Source organism: Lathyrus oleraceus, chromosome 5, assembly GCF_024323335.1.
Source record: "Lathyrus oleraceus cultivar Zhongwan6 chromosome 5, CAAS_Psat_ZW6_1.0, whole genome shotgun sequence".
Classification (NCBI taxonomy): Eukaryota; Viridiplantae; Streptophyta; class Magnoliopsida; order Fabales; family Fabaceae; genus Lathyrus; species Lathyrus oleraceus.
The window spans coordinates 37,989,607-38,000,902 of record NC_066583.1 but is presented as its reverse complement, the minus strand read 5'-3'; the positions used below and the strand labels follow the sequence as shown (position 1 = coordinate 38,000,902).

General features: G+C 41.0%; 1 non-coding gene across 1 annotated transcript; it reads left to right on the top strand.

Moving 5' to 3' along the window:
* Nucleotides 1-10,743: 10,743 nt before the first annotated feature.
* On the top strand, nucleotides 10,744-10,850 carry LOC127089174 (small nucleolar RNA R71). The gene has a single exon (XR_007790945.1). It is a non-coding gene; the product is annotated as a small nucleolar RNA R71 (small nucleolar RNA).
* The last annotated feature ends 446 nt before the right edge of the window (nucleotides 10,851-11,296 follow it).

The window sequence follows — 11,296 nt, the reverse complement described above, 5'->3', positions numbered from 1 at the left end:
ACTAAATACAAACATTGTTGCAATTAGAAGCGATCATGGAGGTGAATTTGAAAATCACTTATTTGAAGAATATTGCGGTAACCATGGTATTGATCATAACTTCTCCGCTCCACGTACTCCTCAACAAAATGGGGTTGTGGAGCGCAAAAATCGAATTTTGGAAGAATTGGGAAGAACAATGATCAATGAAAGTGGCTTACCAAAATATTTTTGGGCTGACGCCATTAGTACGGCTTGTTACGTTTTGAATAGGGTGCTCATTCGCCCCATTCTAAACAAAACACCGAATGAACTTTTAAAAGGGCGAAAGCCAAATGTTTCTCACCTACATGTCTTTGGTTGCAAATGTTTTGTGTTGAACAATGGAAAGGAAAACTTAGGGAAATTCGATTCCAAGGCCGACGAAGGTATCTTCCTCGGATACTCTCAATCTAGCAAAGCATATAGAATATACAACAAGCGATTACTTACTGTAGAAGAGTCTGTACACGTTACTTTTGATGAATCCAATCCGAGAAACGTCGGAAAGGGTAGTGTTTTTCATGGTGCAGGTACATCTACCGAAGACATACTCAAAGGTGGCGAGCCGGGGATTGATCAACCCGACATAGTCAAAATTGAGGAGGACAAAGATGTACACCATGATGAAACCGAGGTAGACCATCCGCCTTCAAACGATGATCTTCCTCAAGCTTGGAAGTCTTCCAAAGACCATCCAATTGACAACATTATCGGAGATATCTCAAAGGGTGTAACAACTCGATCTAAGCTAAGTAATTTCTGTTATCACTTCGCTTTCGTTTCACAGATGGAACCTAAAAACCCTAAAGAAGCCCTACTCGATGAACACTGGTTTTTATCAATGCAGGAGGAACTTAATCAGTTCACCAGAAATGAGGTTTGGGACCTTGTCCCTCCTCCGCGAGATCATCGAGTAATCGGCACCCGATGGGTGTTTAGGAACAAGCTGGACGAAAACGGGGGTAATAACCCGTAATAAGGCGCGTTTAGTCGCGCAAGGGTATAACCAAGAGGAAGGCATCGACTATGAGGAAACTTATGCGCCGGTTGCCCGACTCGAGGCTATACGCCTTCTCCTTGCCTTCGCTTGTGCAAAGGATTTTAAGCTATTCCAAATGGATGTTAAGAGCGCTTTCCTTAACGGTCACATAAATGAAGAAGTTTACGTCGCACAACCTCCGGGTTTCGAATCCCATGAATATCCTGATCATGTTTATAAACTGAAAAGGGCTTTGTATGGCCTCAAACAAGCTCCTAGAGCTTGGTATGAGAGACTAAGCAAGTTCTTACTCGATCAAGGATACTCAAGAGGAAAGGTTGACACAACTCTCTTCATTAAACGTCAAGGAAAGCACTTGATATTAGTGCAAATTTATGTAGATGATATCATTTTTGGGTCTACTAACATGAATCTTGTGAGAGAGTTTTCTGACCTTATGCAGGGCGAGTTCGAGATGAGTATGATGGGGGAGCTCACATACTTCCTCGGTCTGCAAATCAAACAGCTCAAAGAAGGAACTTTCGTGAGCCAGACAAAGTATTGTTTGGACCTTATCAAGAGATTTGACATGGCAAAAGCTAAGGCCATAGACACCCCCATGCCTACATGTACCAACTTGAACAAAGATGAAGACGGTAAGGAAGTAGATGTAAAACGGTATAGAGGTATGATTGGTTCACTCCTCTATCTCACTGCTTCTCGTCCTGATATTATGTTTAGCGTATGCATGTGTGCAAGATATCAATCATGTCCCAAGGAATCCCATTTAAAAGCCGTTAAACGGATACTTCGATATCTATCTGGTACTCCGAAGTATGGACTATGGTATTCCAAAGGTAATGATTGTTCCTTGGTAGGTTTCTCCGACTCCGACTTTGCCGGTTGCAAATCGGATAGGAAGAGTACCAGTGGCACCTGTCACTTATTTTCAAACTCTTTGGTCAGTTGGCATAGCAAGAAACAAGTTTCTGTTGCCTTGTCAACCGCCGAGGCGGAATACGTTGCCGCCGGTAGTTGTTGTGCCCAAATCCTATGGATTAAGCAACAACTATTGGATTTTAACCTCAAACTTGAATGTATTCCTATTTTTTGTGACAACACCAGTGCCATTAACCTATCCAAGAATCCTGTGCTACATTCTCGCACCAAACATATCGAAATACGACACCACTTTCTTCGGGATCATGTAGAGAAAGGTGACATTGTGTTTGAACATGTCACTACTGAAAATCAACTAGCGGACATTTTCACAAAGCCGCTAGCCACTGAACCTTTCTTTCATATCCGCCGAGAACTTGGCATTCTCGATATTTCGGAACGGGAACTATAATCTACTGCTTTACCTAATTCCATATACGACTTTAATCTTGTACTTCTAACAAATCTATGTTGTTGTAAGCACAAGTCTACCGTTCACTAAGTCACTCCGGCATTGAGGTGATATTGTTCCTCTCTTTCTCTCTCTCTCTGCTAAGTCTCATAACTACAATAGTTATATCTCATAATGATGTTGTTTATATATATATATATATATTTGATATCTCTCTTTGGTTGTTTATTGCTGTATGAACTGTTAATTATGCATCAAACTGGTCATTGCATGTGCTGAATAGTGAAAAATGGAAATTTGAACTGTATGAGTCGACCGCAGCAGGGCTATGGTCGACGCATGATTAAATAATTTTTGCATTTTCTCAAAAATCAAACAGTATGCGTCGACGCATACAGGGGTATGGTCGACGCATCGCTCGAAAATTTCATGTTTCTGCAGAAAAATTTTAAATCATCCTTCATGCATTCACAATCACTAAGTGTGCATTTACATTCCATCACCTTTCAAACTACCCACTACTTTGTAACTTGCATCTACCTAGTGGCTATTGTTCTTTGCTCTTCCATCTTCCCAAAACCCTAACCTTTCCACTATAAATTGGGAAAAACCTATCTCTAGAAGGATCACTCTCAAAACCCTTATTAAACCTTCTCTCTATATCCAAACACTCAGTTTCAAACCTACTCAAATGGCTTCCTCATCACGCAGACCTTCCGGCAAAAGATCCCGAGAATCATCCGCTGCATCTCTTCCCGTATCTGCTGTATCACTCGTTCCACCCGCTCGTGTCGAAATTTTCAACAAAGATATAGGTAAACGAGGAGTTGTGCAACAACATGCGTTCTACAAACTTACCGCTGAACGCATGCACCTCGCTCAAATCTTGGCTCTGTTGCAGCATCAAGGCTTCATCAACTTCTTGGAGTGCAACACCAAATACAGTGAAGACCTTGTCCGTGTTTTCTACGCCGGTCTTCATGAGAACTTTCGCGGGCACAAGCTTTCCTCCAGAGTTGGCTCTACAAAGGTATCGATTAAATCAAATTTCTAGAACAAGTATTTTGACATGTATGTGGATGATGCTGGAAATCCTCTACCTGAGGTGACTGACTCTCACCACATAGATGGCTATGAGTTTAAGAGTGCATTAAATGACATGTTGGAACGGCCATATTCTGATGAGTATGTGCAAAGTGACTTGTTCCCACGAACCGTCACTGCCGGCAAGCTGAACGCCGGAGAAAGGATTCTTCAGTGGGTTGTCTCACGCATCCTGCGGCCGAAGAAGGGCGGTCTCTCCAGAGTCGAACAGCCCGAGGTTCATTTGATTTACATTCTGAAAAATAAGATAAAAATCAACTGGCCATACTACATTACTAGTAGAATGTATAATCTACATGATTCCGGACGAGGGACTGCTCTTGCCTACGGATCATTCATTCAAGAAGTCCTTACTGCAACCAATGTTAATCATCCGTCTTTCCCGTTCACATCAATCTCACCTGACAAAGAGTTTAGCACAAAAACCATGTCTATGATGGGATATATTTGGTGCAAGGAGCGGAGAAAATATAAGTTTGTTAGAAGAGGATACGTTCCTCCAAGGGCTGACAGTGATGAAAGCGAAGAACAAGACGATGAAGTGGAAAATGACGAAGAAGAAGAAGAAGAAGAAGAAGAAGCTAGGCACGATGCTGCTTACAATGGTGGAGACGACAGTCCTTCACCCGTTGGCACGCATGACTACTCCGGCTCTGCTTGGGTACAGCAGCCGGATACATATGAAGAAGATGTTTCACGATGGGGTGGCTGGGGGGAATGGCAACATACGGGCTGGACAACTCAACGTGAATCTTACCAGCCGTATCACCAAGTTGAGGAAGAATTTCCTCCATCCCCTCCACATCAAGCTGATTCTTCAGAGCTGTTGGAGATGATGCGAAGCATGCAACTTGCCCAACAATCCTTCATGCAATCCCAGGATGACCGACTTGCTCAAATTAACAGTCAACTTCAAACCCAAAATGAGCGGCTCGACAACCTCTCCACAAGCCTAAATGAACGGTATGCAGATTTGGATCGGAATGTCACCGGGAGTCTTAGGCATCTGGAAGGTGTTTGTGATTACCTAGAAACTCTGGCTGACCCTAGCAGAAACCCAAGCGTCTGCTACCATCCCGGCCACCGTCACTTAAGACAATAGCCCTTCATATGCACATTACATGTTGCTTGTTGTTTTGCATGTATTCCTGTTTTTCTCTGCTTTGCCTGTTTATGCAACCGTAATTTCCTTATGTATTTTCTCCTTTTAATTAATGACTATTGATAAGAAATGATATAAGTGTGATATTATTTCGTTGGTATCTATATCTCTGCTACTACCTGTGAATTTTTCGTTGTTATCTTGAATAATCACTCTGTCTCTCTTTTTGATGTTGTCAAAGGGGGAGAAAAGTGCTGACAAAATGTCCACAACTAACAGTCTGACAAAATGTCCACAACTAACAGTCGCTTTCGCTTTCTGCAAATAGCCTTAGATTACAAAAGAAAGGGGGAGTGTGCAAAATGTGTCAATACCGCATGCTGTTTGTCACGTTGATTTATACAGGTTGTCATCATCAAAAAGGGGGAGTATGTAAAGACAAAGTGTCATACAACATACGATATCAAGTTTCGATGATGACAAAAGACCATCATGCACGTCTACAAACAAATGCAACACATTACCCACCATATCCTTTTCTACGTTCCTCTAAATCTACTATAATCATTAAAAACATGTAGACAAAGTGTGATCATGACTAAATGCATGAAAATCACAAATCACATTTTTTTTGCAGATTTGAAAGCTTTGAGTCGACCATAGGGGTCAGCTCAAAGCTCACGGGTCAGCGCAAAGCTCAGCCCAAACTGGAGGATGGTCAGCGCAAAACTGCTTGCGTCGACCATAGGGTCGGCGCATAGCTCACGGGTCGGCGCATAAACCCCTTGAGTCGACCACACGTCAGCGCATGGCATAGTGATGCTATCCACGGGTCAGCGCATGAAATGTTTGAGTCGACCATAAGGGTCGGCGCATGCCCCACGGGTCAGCGCACGCCGACCTATGGTCGACCGTTCGCGCGCCAACTCAGTTTTCTGAGTTATTTCAACTGTTTAAAATTCTGTTATGTTTGTTTGGTTTTGTCTGTTACTATATATAGAAGTCAAAACACTTCTATTAACTAACATTTGTCAATTTGTATTCAAGTGTTCAAGGAAACAAGAAAGAGTGAAAAAGGTGTCAAAGAGTCATCATCTTCATCTTCAACAGTTCACAATACATCAACTGCACACAATAACTTTTGATGTGATTCGTGATAGTTTGAAGGTGATAAGGTTCGTAGCTGCGATTGGAGAATCGGGTTAGAGTTGAAGTCTTGGCAGGTTCTTTCTTGAATAAAACCATTAGGGTTTTATCCTCCAATATCGGTTCGGGTTTGGGGGTTTTTGGACGAATTGCTTCATTAACATTCAGCTGAGCGAAGGTGACTGATAAGAGAACGTCTTCATCAGTTTAGTAGCGGATTCGGTGTTTGTGTAGTGAAGGATTCGGGTTTGATTCGTTCGTGTTCGTGATCAGCCGGGCCAAGGGGTTGAAGAACGGAAGGTTCCTCAACGAGTGGCAGGAAACGGAGGTCCAACATCAACAATCAAAGGTCTTGATTCATCTTGAATCAAGGAGCAAGGATAAGAAGTATCATTCAACACATTGGAAGTTCTGTTGTTTACATACTTTGCAATCCTTGTAAAAAAAAGATTAAATCTCACAGGTGATATCTAATTAATCATCTCAATTCTATTTTTAGAATTGAGGGCAGACGTACCCCGAAGCGAGGACGGCGGGGGAACTGCCTCATCAAATCTGCGTCTTCTTTAATTTTTTGCATAATCTGTTTTTCAGCTTAAAAATTAAGTGATTTTAGTTTAAGCAATTTTCCCAAACTTTGATATAAGTTGAGTAAGAGATTAAAACTGCTGTTTGAATACTAAGTACAATAATATATTGTACTAGGATAAATTGAATTACTTACTCAACTCAAATATCACTTGGAGTGTTTATGCACACCAAGTGTTTGTAAATTTGCTTAAGCCAAAGTTGTCTTAAGTTTGCATCAGTTTAATTTGGTGTCTTGATTCATTGGAACTAGGCTTGCTAGTTAGTGAATTATATCATTGATTGTGCAATTAGTGTAGCAACTTGTATCTCAATTTATCACTTATCCATTAGCTTAACGCATATCCGGTTTTCCAATAACGGTTCGTTTTAGACTAAATTTTCCTCGGCCGCTTCCGCACCTAAAACAATTTTTAAAACCAATTTTTCTTTTAAATTGGTAGCGCCGACTCAAGTTTTTAATTGGGATCTATTCAACCCCCCCTTCTAGATCCGTGCCATAGTCTAACACTATTTCCTAAGGATGGTGGAAAAGGTCTCATGAAATCTATACCCCATACGTCAAAGAGTTCTACTTCCTGAATGTTTCTTAAGGGCATTTCATCACGTCTTGAAATGTTTCCAGTGCGTTGGCATCTATCACATTTGACAATGCAAGCATAGACATCACGCCACATGGTAGGCCAGAATAGGCCAGCTTGAAGAATCTTGGCGTATGTCTTAGAGGTGCTCGCATGTCCACCATAAGGTGCAGAATGACAATGCTCGATAATACTATTTACCTCTTCTTCTGGAACGCAACGGCGAAAAATGCCATCTTTACCCCTTTTGAAAAGGAGCGGTTCATCCCAATAGAAGTTTCTCACATCGTGGAAGAATTTCTTCTTGCGGTGGTAGTCAAGATCAGGGGGTACTATATCAACAGCTAGGTAATTAACGAAATCTGCATACCAGGGTACGTTACTTATTGCTTAGGAATTTTGGGGTTGCTCATAAGGATCTAGGTTATTATCTTCAATGGTTTCTACTCTAGCGATCAGTCTATCATAGGCGAAGTCATCATTTATGGGTACTAGTTCAGGTTTTAGATGTTCCAGCCTAGAAAGGTGATCGGCTACTACATTTTTAGTGCCTTTTTTATCTCTTATGTCTAAATCAAACTCTTGTAGTAATAGAATCCATCGGAGTAACCCGGGCTTGTCATCTTTTTTACTTAATAGGTAACGAATGGCAGCATGATCGGTGTAAACTATAATTTTTGCTCCTACTAGATAAGAACTAAATTTGTCTATAGCGAAAACTACAACGAGTAATTCTTTTTCGGTTGTTGCGTAGTTAAGTTGGGCAGCATCTAGGGTTCTACTGGCATAATAAATGGCATGTAATTTTTTATCTTTCCTTTGTCCTAGAACGGCTCCAACTGCGTAATCACTAGCATCGCACATTATCTCAAAAGGTTCTGACCAATCAGGTGGTTTCATAATGGGTGCAGATACTAATGCTTGCTTTAAAAGATTAAATGCGTCATTACATTTTTCATCAAAAATGAATTCAACATCTTTCATTAAAAGTCCGGTTAAAGGTTTAGTTATTTTGGAGAAGTCTTTAATGAAACGCCGGTAGAATCCAGCGTGTCCAAGGAAGCTTCGGACTTCTCTGATGGTTTTTGGGGGTTTTAGGTTTTCTATAACTTCTATTTTAGCTTTATCTACCTCTATGCCTTTTTCAGAAACTATATGTTCTAAAACTATTCCTTCGGTTACCATGAAATGACATTTTTCCCAGTTTAGCACGAGGTTCATCTCCACGCATCTCTCCAGGATTTTCTCAAGGTTAGCAAGACAATTGTGGAAATCAAATCCGCAAACCGAGAAATCATCCATAAACACTTCCATGATACCATCTAGGTAATCTGCAAATATTGACATCATGCAGCGTTGGAAAGTAGCTGGGGCATTACAGAGGCCGAACGACATTCGTCTGTAGGCAAAGTTCCATAAGGGCATGTAAAGGTAGTTTTTTCTTGATCTTCGGGATGGATAGGTATTTGGAAGAATCCAGAGTATCCATCTAGATAACAGAAGTAAGAGTGTCTGGCTAGACGCTCCAACATCTGGTCTATAAATGGTAAAGGGAAATGATCCTTCCTAGTTGCTTTATTTAATTTTCTATAATCTATACACATCCGCCATCCTCCTTCTAAACGTTTTACTACATGTTCGCCTTTATTGTTTTGCACGACTGTGATGCCTCCCTTTTTAGGTACTACATGCACAGGGCTCACCCACTTACTATCCGAGATCTGGTAGATTATACCTGCCTCAAGTAACTTAAGAACTTCCTTTTTAACAACATCACTCATTATAGGGTTTATTCTTCTCTGATGTTCCCTAGAGGGTTTTGAATCTTCTTCGAGCGAAATCCGATGCATGCATACGGATGGGCTTATACCTTTCAGGTCAGAGATATTATATCCTAAGGCTGAGGGATATCTTCGTAAAACATCTAAAAGTTGGTTCGTTTCCTTTTGGCTCAAGGTAGCACTAACTATAACTGGACGGTTCATCTTTTCATCGAGGAACTCGTATCTCAGGTTCTTAGGCAGTTCCTTAAGTTCTAAGGTTGGTTTCTTAGGGCACGACATAGGATCTGGGGTAAGGGATAAACATTCGTAAAGGTTATCATCGATGTAGGGTTTCTTAAAGTTATCATCTTCCTTTATGAGAGTTGATGGTAACTAATTGTTTTTATAATTTCTTTTTGTTCTAATTCTCTAACACATTCATCAATGATATCTAAGGCATAACACGAGTCTCCCATCACAGGTGCCATAAGAAATTTCGAAAGTATAAATTCTATTTTCTCGTCACCTACCTCAAACGTCAACTTTCCTTTCTTGACATCTATTATGGCTCCTGCAGTCGATAAGAATGGTCTACCTAGAAGGATTGGTATATCATTGTCCTCTTTGATGTCCATGACAACAAAATCAGTAGGGATAAACAGCTGACCTATCCTAACAGGAAGATCTTCTAAAATGCCTATCAGATATTTAACAGATCTATCGGCTAACTGAAGTGACATCTTAGTGGGCTGTAATTCTCCTAAGTTTAACCTCTCACAAACCACTAAAGGCATTAGGCTCACACTAGCTCCTAAGTCTAGAAAAGCTTTTTCGATGACATGATTACCCAAAAGGCAAGGAATGGAGAAATTTCCAGGATCTTTATCTTTCTTTGCTAATTTGTCCTCGGAAATAACATTACTTTCCAAAGGCTTCGGATCGTCAAGTCTACGTTTGTTGGTAAGGATGTCTTTGAGAAACTTTGCATAAGAAGGTATTTGGGTAATGGCTTATGTGAAAGGGATTTCTACATGAAGTTTTTCTATAACTTTAATAAATTTTTGATACTGTTTATTGATCTGGGTTTGTTTGAGTCTTTGCGGATATGGTATAGGTGGTTATATGGCGGGGGTGGTACGTAAGTTTTATCTTTAGGTTCTTCTCCTTTTTCTCGACCTTCTTGGTTTTCAGATTCCTCTGGTTCCTTTACTTCGTCCGGGAGTTTGGTACATTCCTTAGAAGTTCCGGGTTCATTCAATCTAGGGTTTGGTGGCTCATCATAAGCGTTCCCACTTCGTAGGGTAATGGCATTGGCTTGTCCTCTCGGATTTTGTTGAGGTTGTCCAGGGAACTGTCCTCCAGGTGTGGTATGAGGGGATTGGTTTAAAGCTACCTGAGAGATCTGGGTTTCAAGCATCTTGGTATGAGTAACTATTTGGTCAACCTTGGTTCCTAACTGAGTAATCAGTTCGTTAACATGAATGTTTTGGTTCATGAACTCCTTGTTTTGTTGGGTTTGAGCGGTGATAAAATTTTCCATAATTTTCTCAAGGCTCGGTTTTGGTGGTACAGGTTGCATAGGTTGATTAGATCTAGGGGCTTGATAACTAGATCTCGGAGGTGCATTATTTTGAATAGGGTTATTGTTTTTATAGGAGAAGTTCGGGTGATTCCTCCATCCAGGGTTATAGGTATTCGAATATGGGTTCCCTTGGGTGTAGTTCACTTGCTCAGAGTGGGTTTCGTTTAATAGACTGCATTCTGCGGATTGGTGTCCTTGGGTTCCACATATCTCACAATCCGACGAAACTGCGGCTACAGTATTCGGGTTTATGCACATATGCTCAACTTTGAGGGCTAATGCGTCCATTTTAGCTTGCATCATGTCTATATAGCTTAGTTCATACACTCCTCCTTGGGCTTCCTTCTTCTCAACTGTCGCTCGTTCGACTCCCCATGATTGATGGTTTTGAGCCATATCTTCGATGAGGGCACTAGCTTTAGGATAAGGTTTGTTCATCAGAGCACCGCCTGCGGCAGCGTCGATGGTCATCTTTGTGTTGTAATGAAGTCCATTATAGAAGGTTTGAATGATTAACCAATTTTCTAAACCATGATATGGGCATGCTCGTAATAACTCTTTATATCTCTCCCAAGCTTCGAACATCGATTCTCCTTGGTTTTGGGTAAATCTAGTTATATGGTTTCGAAGAACGGCGGTCTTACTCGGGGGAAAATATCTAGCAAGAAAAACTCTCCTAAGGTTATCCCAAGTCGTAATGGAATTGGGTGGAAGGGAATCTAACCATGATAGGGCTTTATCTCTAAGGGAAAAAGGGAATAATCTTAAACGTATTGCCTCAGGAGAAGCTCCATTGGTTTTAAAAGTATCTGCTAATTGAAGAAATATTTTTAAATGTTGGTTTGGGTTCTCGGTAGCGAGACCCGCGAATTGTCTCTGTTGCACTAGTTGCAACAGGGAGGGTTTAAGTTCAAAATTATTGGCTGGTATGGTTGGGTTTACTATACTAGAACTAGGTTCTTCATTAGATGGTTGAGCAAAGTCCTTAAGAGGTCTTTGGTTTTGATCTTCGTCCATAGCTCTCTTAATTCTATGAAAGAATAAACGTGCGCGAGCATAATGTTCAGGTTCCGCCAGAG